We start from the raw sequence: 22549 nt of genomic DNA, 5'->3' as shown, positions 1-22549 counted from the left end.
CAGAAGTCGGAGCTCAACCCGGATGCTGCTTTCAGTCGGAAAGGCGTGGCCGATTTCAAGAAAAGCTCGAAAAGCTTAAGATTCCACCGGCGACGGTCGACCAGCCGGAATATACGAAGATGAAGATGGTCCGCACCGCCGGGACCGTGGCCGACTTTAAGAATAGCAAGAAAATTACGGTGGCGGTCAGCCACTCCAGGCTAAACCTTCCGAAAGAGGCGAAGATAGAGATGGTCCGCACAGCCGGGACCGTAGTCGAGTTTAAGAAAAACTAAAGAATTCACCAGCGACGGTCAATCACCTCGGGCTGCTGCTGAACCTACTAGAAGAGGGGAGGAGGAAGACCGGTCGCTCAGCCGGGACCGTGGACGATTTCAAGAACCTGTGAGTATAATGCATCATTCCTAACTAAACTATACAATTTAATTATTCAGTTTCCTTTTTGCAGATCCAGAAGTAGGAGCTCAACTCGGGATGCTGCTGAATCCGTTGAGCGTGGCCGATTTCAAGAACATGTCTGAACTGAACCTGCTGGAAGAAGACGGTCCGCACAGCCGGGACCGAGACCGATTTCAAGAAAAGCTGATGTTGCTGCTGAACCTGCTAGAAGAGACGAGGAGGGGGATGATCTGCAAAGCCCAGACCGTGGCCAATTTCTAGAATACGACTTTGACCCCCTCGAAAAGCTCAAGTATCCGCCGGCAACGGTCGACCACCTCTGGCTGCTGCAGAATCTTCAAGAAGAGGCGAGGTTTAAGAATCCGTCGAGGAGGGCCCACCGTCTCGGGATGCTGCAGAATCTGCCGGAAGAGGAGATGAAAAGATGGTCCGCAAAACTGGGACCGTGGCCGCTTTCAAGAACCTGTGAGTATAATGCGTTGTTCCAAACTAATCTAACTAAACGTTTACTTAATCCGTTCCCTTTTCGCAGATCCGATTTCAAGAACATCTCCTTGGCACCCTCGAAAAGCTGAACCTACCGGCGACGGTCGCCCACTTCGGACTGCTGCTGAACCTGCCGGAAGAGGCGGGGAGGAGGAAGGTCCGCTCATCCGGGACGAGTTCACGGAAAGCTGGAGAGTGTACCGGCGATGGACGACCACATCGGGCTGCTAATGAACCTGCCGGAAGAGGCGAGCAGGAGGACGGTCCACACAGCGGGGACTTTGCCGGGAGCTCAACCCGGGATGCTGCTGAATCCGTCGGAAAGCCGTGGCAGATTTCAAGAACATCGATCTACCACCCTCGAAAGGCTGAAAAAGCTGCCGGCGATGGTTGACCACTTGGGCTGCTGCTAAACCTGGCCGATTCCAAGAACATAGCCCCCTTGAAAAGCTCAAGAATCTGCCAAAGACGGGCGACCACCTCGAGCTGCTGCTGAACCAACCGGAAGAGAGGTTGGAGATGGTTCGCAAAGCCGGGTCCGTGGTCGATATCGAGCTCAACCCGGGAAGCTGCTAAATCTGTCAGAAAGGAGTCTGAACTGAACCTGAGGGAAGGAGATGGTCCAGTGGTCCACATAGCCGCCGGAGTTCCAGGGCGGCACCTTCAGCATATCCAACCTGAACATATTCGGCATGACGCACTTTTGTGCCATCATCAACCCCGCTAGAGCTGTATCCTTGCCATCGGTGCTTTTCCGTTCCCTGGCTTCGGTTCCGTGGTCGATTTCAAGAAAAGTTTAAGAATCCGCTGGCCACGGTCGACCACTTCCAAGACAGCGCAGCGGCTCGTTAATCAAAGTGTCATTTTAAAATAATTAAACCGAGATAAAGTATAATTATTACGATCAGAACCAAAATTAGTTTTATTTGAGTTTAAAACATAAAAGAATATTAAGAAGAAGAAAACCAAGAAGAAAATCGCAGCACGAAATATGTCCGATTTTTCGCCAGATTTGTGCTGCTCAGTTGACCGCAGTCCTGCGAAAATCTGGCGCAAAATCTGGCGTTTGTCTGGCAGATGGGATCTGTCAAAATGCATATATGGTTATAACCGATTGAACCGGGCCAAACGGTTCGTTCGCCTCAATCGTGCACGACCGGTTTGTTGCATATTCGCAAGAATTCTGGCGAAAATCTTGGGCCAGTCGGGGAAAATCTGCCAGACGTCTGGCGCAGCGCCCAAGACAAAACGCCCGCCAGGCGCCCCCCGTTTCCGTCTGGGTAGGAGATAGATTTTTGTGGTGTTCTCTTTGTGCTGAGTTCGTGTTCATGTTCAATGTTCACTTTGATTTGCCACTTCAACATTAGCCAAATAGTGTGATTTTCACCTTTCACATCCTCTCACTTCACAATTAACAACACAAATTCAACAAATCGGCCGCACTCGTTCGAATCCTGACTACACATGACAGACGTAAGCAAACTCAAGTTCATCATTTAAATATTTAACCAATTGTTAATTATATTCAACCTACAAAATTGTTGATTTTGCTAAAACGAAAACTTACAGTCGAGCACGTTCATTCGAGTTCGGGAAATCTGTTAGCTTTTTGCGTTTAGCATTTTCAACAAACAAGTTATTTAATTAATATTGAATTTTGGTTATTTTAACTGAAAATCGGCAGTAACAAGTACGTGGTTGTAAAACATCGATGATCAGAAGGCACGGCGTCGGGTGAATTGCGCACAAATTTTTCAAATAATTTGTAAAATTTTCACGGTTTAAAAGTCATTTTTATTGAAACGTACATCGAAAGACACGCTGACATTTTGGATCGTCGAGTTAAAAGTGGCGCAAAATTTGCATTTATTAGACATTAAAATAACTGCGTGTGAGTGTTTTTGTGTGCTAACAAGAAAGACCTTCCCATAGCATCGTTGCTCGGAAGGCTCGCCGACGGGTCCATTATGAAAGTCCTCCTCATAGCATCGTAGCTCGGGAGGCATCGAAAACCAATACCTTATCCGATTAACAGAAAGAAAAGAAGATCTTAAGGCACGTTGATGGTAGAGTTCGTCGGATTTGTCGCGTTACAAAATTATTTTGATTCAGCAAGAACGTGGTGCGCGAATGTTTTGTGTTGAAAAAGACCTTCCCCTAGCTTCGTAGCTCGGAGGGCTCGACGTCGGGTGTAAAGTGGGTTTCGGATTCTTGCGGAACGGAACACACGGAATAAAACGCGATTTAACTCCACACACGTGTTTATTCTGCTCGATCAAAAATGGTAATGGCTTCTCGTTTGTTGTCCAGTGACAGCTCGGTCACAGCTCTCTCTCTCTCTCTCTCTCTCTCTCTCTCTCTCTCTCTCTCTCTCTCTCTCTCTCTCTCTCTCTCGCGGTACACTTCCTGTGTACAGTGAAGGCGCACTCTCGGTACACCTAGACGACAGGGTTGTATCCTCAACACTCCCCCTCAATCGCTGCCGTCTGCCAATCCAATGCTGGCACGATGTCCTCCTTCACCAGGTCCTTCACCAGGTCCCGCAGGAAATGGTATTTCACGTCCACGTGCTTCAGCCGTCCAAAATCCTTCGATTCTTCTGCGATCCGTATCGACGACTGGTTGTCTTCGTAGAACGTGACTGGTTCAGGAATCTTGAGCTCCAAATCCTGCAGCAGTCGTATGAGCCACATCTCGTAGCACGCAGCGCTGCAAAGCGCGGTCAGCTCCGATTCGGTGAATGAGAGTGAGACGCAGTTTTGCTTCCGGGTCATCCACCCAGTTGTGCATCCCAGAACTTGGTACACACATCCGCTGATCGAACGTCGGTCCGTTGGGTCGTTGGCCCAGTCCGCGGCCGTGAACACCTCAACAGTTGGCGCTCCTTCCTTTGCACGATACACTAGACCGAAGTCCAGCGTTCCCTTCACGTAGCGCAAGATCCTTTTCAGGTGCACCCAGTGAGTGCTCTGGAACTGGCTTAGGAAGTTAACTGCTGCAGCCAGGTCCGGTCTCGTCGTGATTGAAGCGTAGGTTAGACACCCTATCAGCTCTCTCTACGGGGCGTCCGTGCGGTCTTTCTCGGCACCCTTCAGTAGCTTCAAACGACACTCCATCGGCGTCGACGCTTGTTTGCAGTCCTGCATTCCAAAACGTAGCAGCATGTCCTGGAAGTACTGCCGCTGGCTGATCCGCAACTTTCGTTCCTCCACGTCGCGCTCGATTTTCATTCCAAGGAAACAGTCCACTTCTCCGGTGTCAGTCATCTCGAACTCCTTGAACATGCACGACTTCACCGCGTCAACAGCATTCTGCGATGGCCCGATGACCAACACATCGTCGACGTACACGACGTAACGAAACCTTCCAGCTTTCGTCTGCTTGGTGTAGAGACACTGGTCGTTCATGCTGCGCACGAACTTCAGCCGGCCTTCGACGAACGCATGGAAACGGTCGTTCCGACGACACGACAACACACTCGGTGGAAAATCCCAATCAAAAAGTGGTCCCTCCGTGAATACCGTGAAATCCCCGTGATTCAGCAAAGTCACGGTAACTTTGAGGGACCCCTCGGTTTTCGTCGAAATAAATGTTTCTCGCAGCACTTCTTGTTGATAAATATTTACAATCGAACAAACAGCTGTTTTGTGTTTTGATTGTTTTTTTTTCGTTTGCGTTTCGGGTTTTTTCCTTTGGGGGTAAGGCACAGTAACTGGTCCAACTCGCCTGCGTTCCGGATTCCGGCACGTAAAAAAACCAATCTGGTTCAAGCTGACTTACCACATCCAGCAATCTCAAGCTGGAAAAAGTTGGTGAGGATCCTCCCGGGATCTCATCCACCGTAATCTTCTGGCTGAGCAAATAATGGTATACCAATCATGCAGTTCCTTTTTTCCGTTGATAGCTCAAGCACCTGAAAAGTCCGATCGAAAAGAATGAGAAGAGCTGCTGCTGCTTCCGGCTGCGATGAAAAAAGGCCGCTCTGGAGAAGAGGCAGCGCACTCCAGATTTCCTTCAAGTCACGATTCTGCTTCTTAGCGGTTAAGCTTTTCAGCTTCCAAATTTTCCTTGTGCTTGTTCAACTGCTGCTGCATCTATTCGGTGTGATATTCTCAAGTTTATAATTAAAACACATTTATACGGTCTGCAAAGCACCGCTTTATTCCTACACGCAGAAAAATAAGGCATATTTGAATCAACAAAACGTTTTGTTGATTTGAAAATCCAGATTTTTGTTGAATCAACGCTAAACGTCAAAGTAACTTTTTCAAAACAACAAAAGATTTTCGTGGAATTGAGAAAAACAAGGTTTGTTTCAACGCAAAATCGGCGTTGATTATATTCAACAAAAATTTTGTTGAATTATACCTCGAACAGGCTGATTCTACAAAATATTTTTCTGCGTGTATACACGCAGAAAAAAGTTTTGTAGAATCAGCCTGTACGAGATTTGAATCAACAAAATTTTTGTTGAATATAATCAACGCCGATTTTGCGTTGAAACAAACCTTGATTTTATCGATTCCACAAAAGTCTTTTGTTGTTTTGAAAAAGCTGCTTTGACGTTTAGCGTTGATTCAACAAAAAATTTGATTTTCAAATCAACAAAACGTTTTCCCGGTCGGAAAAAAATCTGGTAAATTTGAGTGTCTGGCGCAGGCGGACGTTTGTCGTGCAGTTCAGACACACTTGGCACATTTCTTTTAGCCAGGTTTTGCGTGACGCCCGACGAATCTGGCAAAAATCTGGCGGAATAACACACAGCTGTCTGGCACAAAACCAATCGGTTCAATCGGTTGAACCGTGCACGACCGGTTTGTTGCATATTCGCCAGAATTCTGGCAACATTCTTGGGCCAGTCGGGGGGAAAATCTGCCAGACGTCTTGCGCAGCTAAGTGCAGCGCCCAAGACAAAACGCCCGCCAGGCGCCCCCCTTTTCCGTCTGGGTTGTTGATTCAAATATGCCTTATTTTTCTGCGTGTACCTTCATACACTGACTGACTGACAGCTCCCCCACGCTTATTGTCGTTTACCTCAACTCAACACTAATTCAGCCATAACACGGCTAATCTAGAATCCACAACACATACATAGTCCTACACGCTTATCGCTGACTACCTAATTCAGGATAATGTTCAGGATGCCACATCCTCCCCTTGCCAAATTGAAAGTTATAATAAGTACACTAACCAAAACAATAAAGTTAATGTTAATCTAAAATCCTTTCTGATGCTTCTCATCTCAAGTTTTGTAACGCCTTGTGAAGTGTTCGTCCCAAAGCGCGAAGGCTACCGGCTTAGGCTGCCGATATCGATGATGCCAGTTGTCGTGTTTATCGTCCAACCATCCTGTCTTCCTCCGAGTCACCTAAAGTAACAAAAAAAAAACTGAAAAGAAAAAAAAACTAAAAATCAGCAGTATACCAAGCTCTGAAACTTAAAATATAAAGGTAAGGACCACGTATCTCAGGCATAAGAAATCATAACCCTCTTTGTAACATATTTAACCACGTAGAAATATACCCATTTTAATCACCCTAAGCCGTTCGACCAATTCTAATCACTTTTGCAGTTTTCGGCTATTAAATCAACATTTTTTGATTTATCAACAATGGAGAGTTGCTCCGATAATAGAAATAGGCTGAGAAAGGATATATTTCCCCTATTTAACCGTATCACCAATTTGAATGGAAACTGTATAAGGCTTCCTCTCCGAACTAAAATTATTGTTTTCATTGACAGACGTGAGCCATGTGGTCAACGTATAATCTTCAGTGAACATCCTTCTTTACAATTGGGTACTAAAGCCCTATGTCAATTTTTATGTACAACGGTAAAAAACACGATTCAAAACCATTTCTGATCACTTTTTTTCATTTTAATGCAAAAAATTTTTTTGACAAGACAACATTTTTTCGATGGATTAACTATGGTCCCCTTGGAACGAGCTGTCAAGTAGGAGCTTTTCTGTCAAGAAGGACCGCGAGGTTAATTTTTCAAAATTGATTTAAAAATCCATTTTAAACTTTTTGTGGTCGTACAAAGGGTCATTTTACTCAGAAAAATAAGCTTTATCGCTGTAAACAATAATATCAGCAATCTAAGCTTCATTTTAGGACCCAATTATATAAAACTGTGATATAAGAATTCTCCTTTCATCGAACTATCCCCCTTCTATTGGCTATTCGAATGTTTCTTTTTCCTGCGATTGATTTACGCGATATCGGTCCTCAACTTAGAATTTTTTAACTGTGGAAGATATTCAATATCTCAGCTAAGGATAGCTGTTGTACCCAAATGATGCTAAACCAATGCAATAAATTGAATGAAAATTGATTAGTTTCCACAAGGCTTGAATGACATTATTCAATAGCATTGTAACATGAATTTCAGAAAAAAATACTTCTTCCGAGAGTTAAAGTACATATGTTTAGTTGGTTAAGAACTCGGTCCTATTTCCATCCACTGATTTAACAAATTATATTCTACTTATATTCAAATTATATTATATACATTCTTTACATAACCTTGATTGCTCTTCGTCTATTGAGCTTTTAATCATTATATATATTTATAAAATTGATTGGAGAGCATTGTGTGATGAAAACTCTTTTTCTGAGAGAGTGATTCACAGCTTTACCTTATTAGAAACTATTTCACGAAGAACCATATTCAACTACGTCGTGGTAGTTATACTATACAGTATGTAAAAAAAGTATTTACACCCCTTGGGCACTATGTACATATTGTGATGAAACATCTAAACAATTTAATGTTGACAGAAACCTAGTACTACGTTTTGTTCAGAAACTCATGCCAGACATTTTGCTACAAAAAGCTCATGAAGAGATGATTTCTATAAAAAGTTATATAACAAATACTATTACGAAAATAAAAAAGGTGCAAAAAAAGTTTGTACACCTTTCGAAAAATTTACATAAATAATGTTATTTGTTGACAAATCACCATAAATCCAGTCTCCCAACTCCAAATAGGCATCTTTGACTGATTAAAAAATTTGGATTGAATATAAAGTTTACTAACTACTTAGTATAAAAGTTTATATAACTCTGTAAATTCTATATAAAACTTATCTTAACTTAATTTTGAAATCTTCTAATTCAACTAAATGTCAATATATTACCATAGAATTGCTAAATAAACATTTTGGAGTAAGTATAACACCGTTTTGGGGGTATTTGTATCGATAGAATAGATTTTTCGTTGGAATTTCGTACCAACCCGGAATTACGTCGTCGGAAAATCCGCCGGCATCTGAACCGGTCCACAATTCACAAGTCAACCTATGTGGCATCAGAAAGGGCATAAAATTTCCGATCTTTTGATACCCATACATCCATTTTTAAATACCTAAGCAAAAACGTTGTTATGGTTTCGTTTGAGCAACCTGTCAAAAATGTATGGAATTTCGTAATTTTTGTTCTCGTGGATCAAACTTACTTTTTGCCCAGGTATTTAAAAACGTAGGTTTTAAAGAAAACCTAGATGTTTGGGTATCAAAAGATCGGAAATTTTATGCCCTTTCCGATTCCACATAGGTTGACTTGTGAATTGTGGACCGGTTCGGATGCCGGCGGATTTTCCGACGACGTAATTCCGGGTTGTTACGAAATTCCAACGAAAAATCTATTCTAGCGATACAAAGACCCCCAAAACGGTGTTATACCCACTCCCAAATGTTTATTTTGCAATTCTATGGTAATATATTGACATTTAGTTGAATTAGAAGATTTCAAAATTAAGTTAAGATAAGTTTTCTATAGAATTTCCAGAGTTATATAAACTTTTATACTAAGTAGTTAGTAAACTTTATATTCAATCCAAATTATTTTTTTAATCAGTCAAGGATGCCTATTTGGAGTTGGGAGACTGGATTTATGGTGATTTGTCAACAAATAACATTATTTATGTAAATTTTTCGAAAGGTGTACAAACTTTTTTTGCACCTTTTTTATTTTCGTAATAGTATTTGTTATATAACTTTTTATAGAAATCATCTTTTCATGAGCTTTTTGAAGCAAAATGTTTGGCACGAGTTTCTGAACAAAACGTAGTACTAGGTTCCTGTCAAACTTTAAATTTTTTACATGTTTAATCACAAAATGTGCATAGTGCCCAAGGGGTGTAAATACTTTTTTTACATACTGTAGTTAGAATTTAACGATTCATACCGCGGTTGCCTTTTTGTATTTATTCCGTATATACAAGTTTCGACGTACGTAAGTAACGGTATTTGTATTCAATTTGTTTGATAACAATTTTAACTTTCGTGACCTGCTATCTCGAAGACCGTATTTTGTATATTATCTCCTTATATTTTTATATGTGTGTTTAACTGTAGCAATATTATACTTGTTCCATATTAATGAATTCGTCAAACTTACGTTGACTACATAGATCCCTGCTCAAATATCTAAATACAATTGAACATTGTTTAGATAATACATTTGGTTGAAGAGCCGTTTTTTTTGTTGTGGAACTTATCATTGTATAATCCATTGTGTTGCTATAATTGATGAGCTTCCATTATTCTTTTTGGTGAGTTCTGCGCAAGCAATAGTGTTCCATCCTTCCTTCCCTGTAAATTCTGTGAAATGTGAACTGTTCTGAGAATCCTTTCTGCGGTAACCATTATGCAGTAAGGCTGGCCACTTACATTTTTGCGATTCATTTTCGTTTCAATGTACTGTAACGGACCTCAGTTTATGGCCATCGCCCGCTACTTATTTGGTTTAATTTTTGCCGACCTTAAAGTCTGTAGTAACAGTTCAATAGGGCGAATCTGCGATTGTAAACAAGCAGTCTATCCCCCTCTTACTTGACGTGAACTGTCACTTGAGCGAAAGGGATAGACTGATTGTTTACAAATGCAGATGGCGGACACAATTCTGGCGTTCGTCTGGGGGCTTGCGCCAGCCATCTGGCAGAATTTCCCCCAGATTTACCCCAGATTTCTGCCATGATTTCTGGCGAATATGACACAAACCGGTCGTGCACGGTTCAACCGATTGAACCGGTTGATTTTTGTGCCAGACAGCTGGCAGAACTTTCGCCCGATTTTCGCCAGATTCATCTGGCGTTACGCAAAACTTGTCTAGGATAAGTGTGCCAATTGTGTCTGAACTGCACGACAAACGTCCGCCAGCGCCAGACACTCAAATTTACCAGATTATTTTCCGAGTGGGAAATGTTGACACACTTACACACTTTTTCCTCGATTTTGTTTACAAGCAGTTTTCGACGCTCCAAAGGTAGCTTCTGCGTATTGGAATCAAACTCACCAATACATTTAGACTTAAGCTCGGTTAAGACCGATGAGCTTTATCCGGACTTTAATTAATCCATTTCCAAAAAGCTTTGCTCAAAGCTTTGGAAACCCTAATGAATTATTTCAAATGGAGAAATTTTTATGGCACTTTCTACGACTTATTGACTTCATGGTATCTTGGGCCAAAGCCATGTTAACGATTTGAAATTAATCAATTCTTAATTTTTTTTAAAGAAAATATTAAATTTAATAATGTCGACGAAAGACACAATCTCGTTTCGAATTCCATAAGTCTCCGTGTTGTCCAAACAATACCTCATTTCCGAACCCCGTAATAGCAACATAGCCAAAAGCTTCAACTTTTCGTGTTATGATAAACATCTCGCTTGGTCTCTTTTACATTCAATTATTTACCAAAACACGGCCAACTCGGAATTTAAGAATCGAGACACAACCTGCTGTTTTAATAATATGGTCTTTTAATGATGATGATGATGACTGGAACCCTTCGGGTTGTCCACGAATCTATGTACCGACAGATGACTTTCGGGTACTTACGATTCGGATTTACCTTCTCCTTCAGACCCACTATGACCATTTCACACTTATGAAACCTTTTACACATTTTTAGATGAACAAAAGATTGGTTGAACAAAACCAATGGTTCCAACATTTTAGAGAAGAGTTGGGCATTTGAGCGGAGTTCGGTAAAGCAATTTGTGCTTTAAAGACGAGAAGAGAAATTAAGTATAAGTGTAGCTCAATGTAAAATTATGTGTTAAAAACTTAGGAAAATTACGTGAATAAATAATTTAAGTCTTAGTGAAGTGTAGTGTCTTGGAGAACCGATAGAAAATATCACAATTCCCGCTCAACCTTCGTCCGCCGACGTTACGCAGCTACAATCTGGTGACAGCGGGTTCGTAAGACCGCTTCGTGGTTCCGGGAACGCCATCGAAGACCGGTGGACCAGCAGAGGAGCAAGGACATCTACATTTGGCGCTAAGGATGATGCCAAAGGAAATGCACGTTACTGGAATATTGGGGTAAGTCAAACTAACTTAATTTAATCTTAAAAAAAATATAATTATAAATTGAAAACCTTAAACCGCGAGTTTAGTGATTCTTAGCTAAATTCCAAGCGACTTTTATTTTGTGATGATGTGGTGCTGATGTCCGAACTAAAAAGAGTTCAGGACATTATTATCAGGGAGTACCAAAATTTAAATAAAAGTAAGAGTAGGTCTCGGACCCTTCAAGGGATTTTAGAGAAGAGACAAAACCTACAAGATAATTTTCGCGAATATTTTCGCTTAGTTAAGGAGTGTGAACATCGCCTTAACGTAACAGAGTGGAATAATCTTGTTGACACTTTTAACGAAGTTAAATTTAAATATTCGTTATCGTTACAAATTTTAGACAACAGTCAAATTGTTGTAACGAGTGTACCAAGCCCACCAATACCGAACCCGAATCCAGAAGTTATTAGAAAAACTCTTACTCCAAAGCCTAGACCAAATTCTGGAAAAATGACTGAAGGTGACGAAGCTGTTGTTGAAGAGCCTTTCATTTTCCCAATGAAAGCAGCGATTCAATGCATCCCTGATTTTACAGGAAGGCCCGAAGAACTGGACTCTTTCTTTTATCAGGCAGATGTATACTACGAATTAATACCAAGGGACGGAGATCAAAAATCTTTGATCAATGTGGTATTAATGAAGATGAAGGACGACGCGATGAGATTTGTGAAACGCGTCAAGGCCGAAACATATTTGCAAGTTAAAGAAAACATTATGAAAGAGTTTGGGGGGAGAAAGACCATTGAGGAAATTCAGGTCCAAATTGAAAATTTTGAACAAGGCTTCGATGAATCGTACAAAGATTACAAAGAACGAGCATTGAAGTTATTGGAAGACATTGAGGCTTTAGATAGCAAGGACACTGCTTATGCTGAGAAGTGTCTTAAAATACATTTTATTACAGGGATCAAAAATAGAGATTTGCAAATCTCAGCAAAGCGAGAAAAACAAAAATCTTTTAGAGAATTGATCCAATTTTTAGCAGATGAAAATGTCGAGTGTGAGCAGATGGCAGCTGTTTGTACACGAGAAGAAGGTTTGCTGATAGGGCACAAACGTGATCCACAGATCGCCCTCTCTTACTCTAGCGCAGGCAAACTGCAGTCTTTCTGTCCCTTCTGGACAGCTGATAATTGCTCGCAGGAGCGAAAAGGCATTTTCTCTCCCCGATCGTACTCGATCGCGGGACCCTCAACAGCAGCAGCAGAATTAGTATTATTTAGATCCCAATAAACTACCAACCGGGTAACAACGCGTCTTTTCGAGCGGAATAAAGTTGTTTTAGTGTTCGCGCAGCTTTGTTCGTTTTATTCGCGTTTTTAAAGTGTCCGAAGAAACAGCTGGAAGAGCGAACAGCAGCTATTGCAAAAAAGCTCAAAGTTTGTCGGCTGGCCGAAAACAAAGGTAAAAATTCTAGTTTTCAGGGCAAGTCCGGACACGAAGATAATAATACTCAGTCTCAAAATGACCGTCGGTCAAATTTCCAGGAACTTCTGGAAATTACAAATCTAACAACCAGTTTAATCAGCGGGGAAATTTTAATCGCCCTGATAGGAATTTTAACAATTCAAATGGAAACTCAACCAATCGAAATGGCTATCAGAGCAATAAATTTAGTAATAATTTTAACAACCAAAACAGAAACTTTAACAATCGATTTCAAGGTGACAATTTTGGTAACCGAAATCAACATTTTAACAATAATGGAAATTTTAGTAGCCAGGGTAATAACTTTGCCAAACAAAATGCTGGAAATTTCCAGCATAGGAATTATCCAAACCAAAATTTTCAAGGTTACACTAACAATTGCCAGAATTGCGATTGTGAAAATAATTTTCAAGGAGGAAATTCGAACTTTTCAAACAATCAAATAATGGAGGGTTTAACAGGTATCATCGTAATCAACAAAAAAACTAATTTTTGGGGGATTCGATCATTTTCGCGTCCGAACACCCCGTCATAGAGAAAATAATTCATATAGACGCAATTCATATTGCAGACCTTTTTTCGTTAGGAAAGAATCAATCAAGGGTAGAAATTTTGAATTCATGTAAAACTAACTATAGTATGGGAGATTATAACCCCCCCTCATGAATGTCTGAAAATGGTTTATGATGGGAAACATTTCAAAGCAGGAATCTCCACAGTCGCTAGGCCAAATCAGGTCATTAATTTCTTGATTGATTCAGGGTCTTGCAACAATTTAATAAGAGTTAACATGCTGGGAATAGCTGGAGCACCAACAATTAATTATGATAATAAGATAATAATTACCGGAATAGGCGGTAACGATATCCAGACGCTAGGTTCTGTAATTATCAATTTAAAAATTGGCAAAACAGTTTACAAGACTAAATTTCAAGTGCTGAGAGATTTAGTGTGCCCAGCAATTTTGGGGTCAGAATTTCTGAAACAGAATACTTTATATATAAGTCAAGAGTTTGAATACATCGTCAAAAATGAGAATTTAGGAATCAAGGATAATAATTCCGGTAACCAAGGAAATATGGTTTTATGTAACGATGAATTAAAACACACAAGAAATACTAATCAATATATTTTAAGTACTGGAGCAAATAGAATAATAAATGATAGTATTAATAACTCAAATTTTAGTGAAATCAATAATTTTAACAAAATAAACGATTTCACTGTAAATGAAAATTTCATTGCAGACGAAATTATGAGTAAAGATGATGAATTTGAAATCGGCCATACAGTGGTGGAAATTCATCATGATGAGAACAGTATTGCGGAGGTTGCATGCGAAGAACAAATTCATTATCCTGAGAATAAGAGTACCAATATGTTAGATTATCCTGCCATGAATTCTATGACAAAAAACGAATATTTTAATGAAGAATATGATGAGATGTCATTACCAGAGGAAGAATTAAATCTTGATTATGATCGCGATTGCGATGTTGTTGACCAGAAAAAGTTTAGGAAACTGAAGGGATATGAAAGAACATGTAGGTTATTTGAATTGGTAAAAATAAACCATTTAAATGACATTTTACATAATGAAGTGGAGGATATCATTGAGCAGTATAAAGACATATTTTACTTGGAAGGCGATGATTTGACGTGTACAAAAATGGCCATTCATGACATTGAAACTACGACGAATATTCCAATAAATAAGCGGCAGTATCGATTTCCGGAAGCGACGAAAGTTCATATTGATGAACAAATTGATGAGATGTTAGATTTGGGGATTATCAAACCTAGTAAAAGTCCTTGGAATGCACCAGTTTTGTGTGTACCTAAAAAAACTGATGCTGAGGGTAACAAACGTTACAGAATTGTGGTCGATTTTCGATCATTGAACCTGATTACGAAACCATTTGTTTACCCAATTCCATTAATCAATGAAATTCTTGATAATATTGGAGATAGTCGATATTTTTCATCTATTGACTTAAAGTCTGGATTTTATCAAATTCCAATAAACCCAGCGGACGCTGCTAAGACAGCATTTTCAACATCCAAAGGGCACTTCGAATTTACTAGAATGCCGATGGGGTTAAAAAACAGCCCCTCGACGTTCCAAAAGTTGATGACTACCATAATTTATGGCATACAACCTGTTAAAGCATTTGTTTATTTAGATGACATTGTAGTTTTTGGAAAAACTGTCGAAGAACATAATTTCAATTTGCGGAAAGTGTTGAAAGCTTTGAGGCAAAATAATTTGAAAATTGAACCGTCGAAATGTAATATTTTACACACGGAAATCAAATATTTGGGACATTTTATCTGTCAGGATGGAATCAAACCAACAGGAGATAATATAAAAGCAATTAAAGACATGAAAACTCCGAAGACTATTCGTGATGTTCGATCATTTTTGGGAACAGTGAACTTTTATGGCAAATTTATACCAAATATTGCTGAAAAGCGAAAACCCTTAAATGAGTTGTTAAAAAAGAATGTTAAATTTATTTGGTCAGCGGAATGCGAAAAAGCTTTTGAAGAATTAAATTTTTTTTTGATTTCAGAACCATTATTAGTTCGTCCGAACTATAATGATACTTTCGTGTTAACCACTGACGCTAGCGATTATGCTATTGGGGCAGTGTTAACGAACGAAAAAACTAATGATCACCCAATTGCTTATGCAAGTCGAGCACTTATTGGGGCTGAACGTAAATACTTCACAATTGAAAAGGAACTATTAGCTATTGTTTGGGCTGTAGATCACTTTAAACATTATATATTTAATCAAAATTTTATTGTTTATACTGACCATAGACCATTAGTTGCTTTATGGCACTTAAAAGAAACTTCACCAACCTTAACGAAGCTTCGTTTAAAAATTCAAGGTATCGGTTGTGACATACGATACAAACAAGGCAAGGAAAATGTTGTAGCAGATTTTCTTTCGCGTTTGAAAAATGAAGAGGAAAACCCAATTCATGATTTGGTTGCAATTACCACACGAAATCAAGCAAAGAAAATAGCTCATAACGATTCACCGAAAATTGTATCTAAAAATTCAACATGGGATCCAAAAATGGATGATTTGCAGAATTTAGATGTTATTACAGATAATGGAAACAATAATCAAATACTGTCTTTTAAGGATTTTGAAGAAGCAGAAATTGATTTCAACACGTTGAAAATTTCAAAAAAATTATTTCCTCTTGAAAAAGCTCAAGCAACGCGTTGCAACGTTTATGATTATAAACAGCGTGACAGCACATAAAGAACTCAGCAAATATGTTGATCTTCCGCATGGGCTGAAAGATCATACGAATGGGAAAATATTTGTCATCCCTGAACAGAATTTATGGGGTTGCATTTTGAATGGAACATATCGATCCATCATTAAAGCTGAAGAATTATTTGATTGTTTGTCTGAGGGGTTTCATAATTGCCCTAATTTTGCGAAAGATGTTTCAGAAATTCAAATTATTTCCCACAGAATAATAAAACTCAATTAAGAGTTGAATATTTTACGATATTTTGCGAAAACCTTTTCAAAAACGTTTTCATTATATCTTACAGAGAGTGAACGGGTTTTTGTTCAGCCGGAGGATAGAGACAGGGTGTTGAAAGATTTTCATGACGCACCACTAGGTGCACAGAAAAAAAAATCATGGTAATATTACATCTGGGAAGGGGTACATCTTTTATGTCAGAAAAAAGGTGTAATTTTACCTCTGGAAATGTGTAATTTTACCACTTTTCTGGTGTAATGTCACTTTTTCAGTCTAAATTGAGGTAAAAATACATCATAAAAGAGGTAATATTCAACCTTCCAAAATTAAAGCTTCCAAATTTACATTATTTTTTTCTGTGTGGTTATGTTGGAGGAAAACGAATGTTGAAACGAATGAGTCCTCTTTTTACATGGGACAATATGAAAAGAGATGTGTTGAACTACGTCAAACAATGTGATGCTTGTCAGAAAAATTAAATTTGGCCAACAAATAAGATGCCAATGAAGATTACTTCAACATCATATGAACCTTTCGATAAAATTTACATGGATGTAGTAATGCTGCCAGTCTCGACCAACGGATTTAATTGTGGTCTAGTAATTCAGGACGATTTGTCAAGATTTTTGACCGTTGCTCCCATGGTTAATCAAGAAAGCAGTACGGTCGCAAAAACTTTTGTCGAACATTTTATTTGTAAATTTGGCGCTCCGAAAGAAGTCGTTTCGGATCGTGGTACGAATTTTGTGAGTAAATTGATGCAGCATGTGTGCAAAATTTTACACATTAAAAGATTGTTACGAGCAAATCTTGTAGAAAGGTCTAATAGAGAGTTAAAAATTTATTTAAGAAATTTTATCGGCGGAAATCCCGAAAGTTGGGATGAATTGATCCCATATTTTATGTTTGAATATAATACTACCATCAATTCATCGACCGGTTATTCGCCGTTCGAATTATTGTTTGGTAGGAAAGCTTTAATTCCTAGTACGATCTACAAAATCAGCGATAGTGATCTAAACTATAATGATTATGTTGTGGCAATGAAAACAATGTTTAAAGATGCGCATGATAATGCGAGACAAAATTTGGTATTGTCAAAAGAAAGAAGGAAGGAAGTTTATGACAAGAAAACAAACGACTGGGTCCCGATGTGGGGTGACCGAGTTCTGATCCAGATGGTTCAGACCGGCATTGGTAAAAAATTACAGCAAAAATGGCGCGGTCCATATGAGATTGTGAAATTTAACAGCGACCAAACAACCACAATTAAAAATGGAAACAAGTTTGAATCTGTACATAACAATAGGTTAAGAAAGTATAACGATTGATTTTTTTTTTTCTTTTAAGCAATTTTGTGTTGCACTAAACAATTTTATGTTAAGAAATCAGATAAGAAAGTTAAGTTGAATGATGACGAAGACTCAGGTTCCAATGAGACTTTAAAAAAAGCAAGCAATGATAAAAAACATAAAACTCACAAAGAATCCATAATGAAGGAAACAACATTTACTACGGAGGATGAAATTCAAAAGAAACCCAGAAAACTATTAAAAAACAAACAAAAACCTAAAATGGTTAAGAAATTTATGCGAAAAAAATAATAATTTGAAAAAAAATGATAAAAATATGGAAATGATAACTCACGAAGTAGAGATTCATTCTGAAAATGAACCCAATGAAAACAAGGACAAAGATCACACAATGGAAGAAGAAGTTATCAATCAATCATTTAGGAAGGTTTATCCAGCTCAGATAAAAAGATGGCAGGCATATAGTAAGGGTTTTAACTTTTGAGAGAGAGTGTGAATGTTTGTATGTATGGACAAGGGCAGACGTGTCTGGAATGTTTGTTGCGAGAAAAAGGGAATTTCGTTTTACTTTGTAAAATTACTAATGAAATATATTCATCTTAACAGATCGATTTTAGAAGACCTGCAGCTAGATAAGACGTATCATCCAGCCCGAGCTCCACCAATTCGAGAAGGGAGGAGGACAGCCGACCCTAAAACAACAAGTAAGGAACCATATGGCCAAATGGTAAGTGATTGTGATTGTTAATGAATGTGGCAAATTTGTATTCATGCCAACAAAACCAAAAGACGATATTTCCATATGTCTAAAATTATTATTGATCATAAAGGTTGTGGCGGTGCTTTATTACGCCAATAAAACCATAGACGGTGCTTGATTACGTCTTTTAAGTAGATAACATTTGACGGTGCATTATTACGTCATAATGAACTGGAGGTGCATGATTACTCCAGAAATATTTTCATCGAAATAATTTAATGAAAAAAATTAAAATGGTTTTAAATTTCAACACAAACGATAACAGTAGCGGTTGATAAAATGATATCAAAATTTTACAAATTGTAAATTTCAACAAAAAAAGATAACAGTAGCGGTTGATAAAATGATATCAAAATTTTGCAAATTGTAAATCTCAATGAAGAAGATAAAGATAACGATAACCGAAGTGATTGATCAAATGATTGAAAATGATTTTAAATTATTGTAAAAGTTTCAAGTCAATTGAAATATTGAAACAAAGAAGCAAAAAAAAATATATATAATAAATCTTGATTGATATTCCAATGAAAGTTAAAAGAATTTGAAGAAAATACTGCACTAGCATTTGGCTATGCAATGATACAGAGATCTACAATAAAATGACTATTTTGCTTACATAACAATATCCATTAAAATTTATGCAACATAAATTCCACAGACGAGAAATATACTGTAAAATAAATTTCAGATTAATAATAAACTTAAATTAGGAGGAAGTAAATGATAGGAGGAACTTTTTCAATTATTGAGACGAAACGACTAATTGTTGTACAGCATCTAGATGACGTCGCGTTCGTATGCAGAGAAGGTTGTCAATCAACGCGCTCGTATGCTGAAAAGATCAACGCGCTCGTATGCTGAAAAATTATAATCTACGCGTTCGTATGCAGAGGTTTGAAGTGGCAAGAATGGAGAGTGACAGGATCAGGCGGAGAGTTTGAAGGGTTAAGGTGTTGACTTGATAAGACGAAGAAAACCGAGAAGACGAAGTTCAAGACGAAGATGAGACGGAGTGAGTCAAAATTCAAGGCGGTCGTGCCAAGAGACCACATGATCGAAAGTTTGAAAAAAAAAACGAAAGATCCAGTGAATCGCAACATTTTACGAAAGATCAACCACAAGATCGCCAAAGACCAAACACAACAAGAATAACATAAGTTAATCCCATCACGCAGTCACAACATTTGTTTATGCCATATTTCTTGAAAAGAATTAAGAAAACTCAACGTAAAACGATTTACCTACATCACCGAAGAAGTAAATCGTTAAAGCTTTGGTTAAATCGACTACACTTTTGACAACAACAAAAAACCATGACCAGGGACAACATTCATGATGACCGCCGTTTACCATAATTCGGATACCAGTCGAATCAGCAATCTGGACGAGTGTAACCTGAACGAGTTCTTCGCCACCCAAGCCCTGAGAACCGACCAAATGATCGTCACTGCGGTATGAAGTCACGAGGAGGGGCAATTTCGTTAAAAATTGCTTAAGCAGCAGAATGATGAACGTCGCGCACCAGCTTTTTCGATGTTGAAGACAGCAACAACAACCACAACAACAGTCGTCATTGAAACATTTTTTTTTTGTAAACAACTATAGGGGACGAGATTAATTCTAAGTAGAAGATAGCAAAAAAAAAAACACTAAACTCTGACTTAACATTTTAACTAGGTAATGATTTATACCCTTTTCCTACCCTAGATATTCCTAAGCTTTTCAAGAATACGAATATCTAGCTCATAAGTGTGGGGGAAATGTAACGGACCTCAGTTTATGGCCATCGCCCGCTACTTATTTGGTTTAATTTTTGCCGACCTTAAAGTGTCCAGTATCAAGGCGTCATCAGGAAATGTTGACACACTTACACACTTTTTCCTCGATTTTGTTTACAAGCAGTTTTCGACGCTCCAAAGGTAGCTTCTGCGTATTGGAATCAAACTCACCAATACATTTAGACTTAAGCTCGATTAAGACCGATGAGCTTTATCCGGACTTTAATTAATCCATTTCCAAAAGCTTTGCTCAAAGTTTTGGAAACCCTAATGAATTATTTCAAATGGAGAAATTTTTATGGCACTTTCTACGACTTATTGACTTCATGGTATCTTGGGCCAAAGCCATGTTAACGATTTGAAATTAATCAATTCTTAATTTTTTTTAAAGAAAATATTAAATTTAATAATGTCGACGAAAGACACAATCTCGTTTCGAATTCCATAAGTCTCCGTGTTGTCCAAACAATACCTCATTTCCGAACCCCGTAATAGCAACATAGCCAAAAAGCTTCAACTTTTCGTGTTATGATAAACATCTCGCTTGGTCTCTTTTACATTCAATTATTTACCAAAACACGGCCAACTCGGAATTTAAGAATCGAGACACAACCTGCTGTTTTAATAATATGGTCTTTTAATGATGATGATGATGACTGGAACCCTTCGGGTTGTCCACGAATCTATGTACCGACAGATGACTTTCGGGTACTTACGATTCGGATTTGCCTTCTCCTTCAGACCCACGATGACCATTTCACACTTATGAAACCTTTTACACATTTTTAGATGAACAAAAGATTGGTTGAACAAAACCAATGGTTCCAACATTTTAGAGAAGAGTTGGGCATTTGAGCGGAGTTCGGTAAAGCAATTTGTGCTTTAAAGACGAGAAGAGAAATTAAGTATAAGTGTAACTCAATGTAAAATTATGTGTTAAATACTTAGGAAAATTACGTGAATAAATGATTTAAGTCTTAGTGAAGTGTAGTGTCTTGGAGAACCGATAGAAAATATCACAATTCCCGCTCAACCTTCGTCCGCCGACGTTACGCAGCTACAGTACTTTAATTATTTTGACTATTGACTCATTATATTGGAACATTTTCCTAAGACTTATCAGCAACTTTCCTTGGACAGAACTCGTCTACTTTTAATCTGCATGGTCAAATATTTAAGTTATTTTATTTTATTTTGTAAAATTCTTTCATGTTACTATCTAATCTTTGATTTCTAACATTTGACCCCACAGTAGTTATGTTCTTCTCATTTAAAATAACTTAACTCGATTCCTTCGGTAACTGCAACTAGCTTCGGACCAAATTCGACTCAAATTCTCAACAACTTTTGCTTTTTTTCAGCAGTTGGTCTTAGACTAACTCCAACTCAACTTTTCAGGAACTGTTATGCTGCAGTCGGCCTTGGGCTAAACCCGACTCAACTTTTCAGTAACTGTTTTGCTGCAGTTGGCCTTGGGCTAAACCCGACTCAACTTTTAAGGGCGATTGGCCTTGGGCTAAACCCGACTCAATCTTTGCAGCAGTTGGCCTTGGGCTAAACCCGACTCAACTTTTCAGGTACTCTTTTGCTGCAGTTGGCCTTGGGCTAAACCCGACTCAACTTTTTAGAGCGATTGGCCTTGGGCTAAACCCGACTCAATCTTTGCAGCAGTTGGCCTTGGGCTAAACCCGACTCAACTTTCCAGGAACTCTTTTGCAGCAGTTGGCCTTGGGCTAAACCCGACTCAACTTTCCAGGAACTCTTTTGCAACAGTTGGCCTTGAGCTATACCCGACTCAACTTTTCAGGAACTCTTTTGCTGCAGTTGGCCTTGGGCTAAACCCGACTCAACTTTTCAGGAACTCTTTTGCAGCTGTTTATGTTGTGCTAAAACTTGACTTAATCTTTTCGTGCTAATAACTATCCGGTCCTTGGACTAAAACCAACGCAATAAACTTTTGGGTGACCTGACGCCTATTACAACAACACAACACTTTACCTGATAGTCGTCCTCTTTTTATAAAAATGCTCGCAGTTTAATTTTTAAATTTCATCGTAAACTTTGCACTTTCCCTCTCTTCCTTTTTTATTTTTTTGACGTCTAGTATTTACAGTCACCACCAGGGTAGGCAAATGGCAAAAAACCATCGCAAAGCCCTCGTTTGATTTATTACCTTCCAGTTACAGAATTCACTATAATGATGTATGAAGCAATTGTAGATTTTGAACAAACGAACAATTTTGTAGAACATTGTTTTGTTCCAAAGTGAATGCTGTTGCCACTAGAGCGTAAACAATGTCTAAAAATGCCACCATCGGCGTCCCTCACTCGCGATGGTGAGGGGATTTTTGTTTACGCTCTAATGTCAACAGCATTCAGTTTAGAACAAAACAATGTTCTACAAAGTTGTTCATTAGTAAAATATCTACAAGTGCTCCATACATGATTATAGTAAATTCCTTAACTGGAAGAAAATAATTTTAAAAAGCTTTTTGGAGGCCC

General features: G+C 38.6%; 1 long non-coding RNA gene across 1 annotated transcript; it reads right to left on the bottom strand.

Moving 5' to 3' along the window:
- Window positions 1-9122: 9122 nt before the first annotated feature.
- LOC119766919 lies at window positions 9123-20135 on the bottom strand. Its single transcript, XR_005277209.1, has 2 exons — window positions 20091-20135; window positions 9123-9653 (listed from the first exon to the last, which is right to left on the bottom strand). It is a non-coding gene; the product is annotated as an uncharacterized LOC119766919 (long non-coding RNA).
- Between the last annotated feature and the right edge of the window lie 2414 nt (window positions 20136-22549).

This window comes from Culex quinquefasciatus, chromosome 1 (assembly GCF_015732765.1).
Source record: "Culex quinquefasciatus strain JHB chromosome 1, VPISU_Cqui_1.0_pri_paternal, whole genome shotgun sequence".
NCBI lineage: Eukaryota > Metazoa > Arthropoda > Insecta > Diptera > Culicidae > Culex > Culex quinquefasciatus.
Note: the sequence above shows the minus strand (reverse complement) of the source record. Positions and strands in the feature narration are given on the sequence as shown.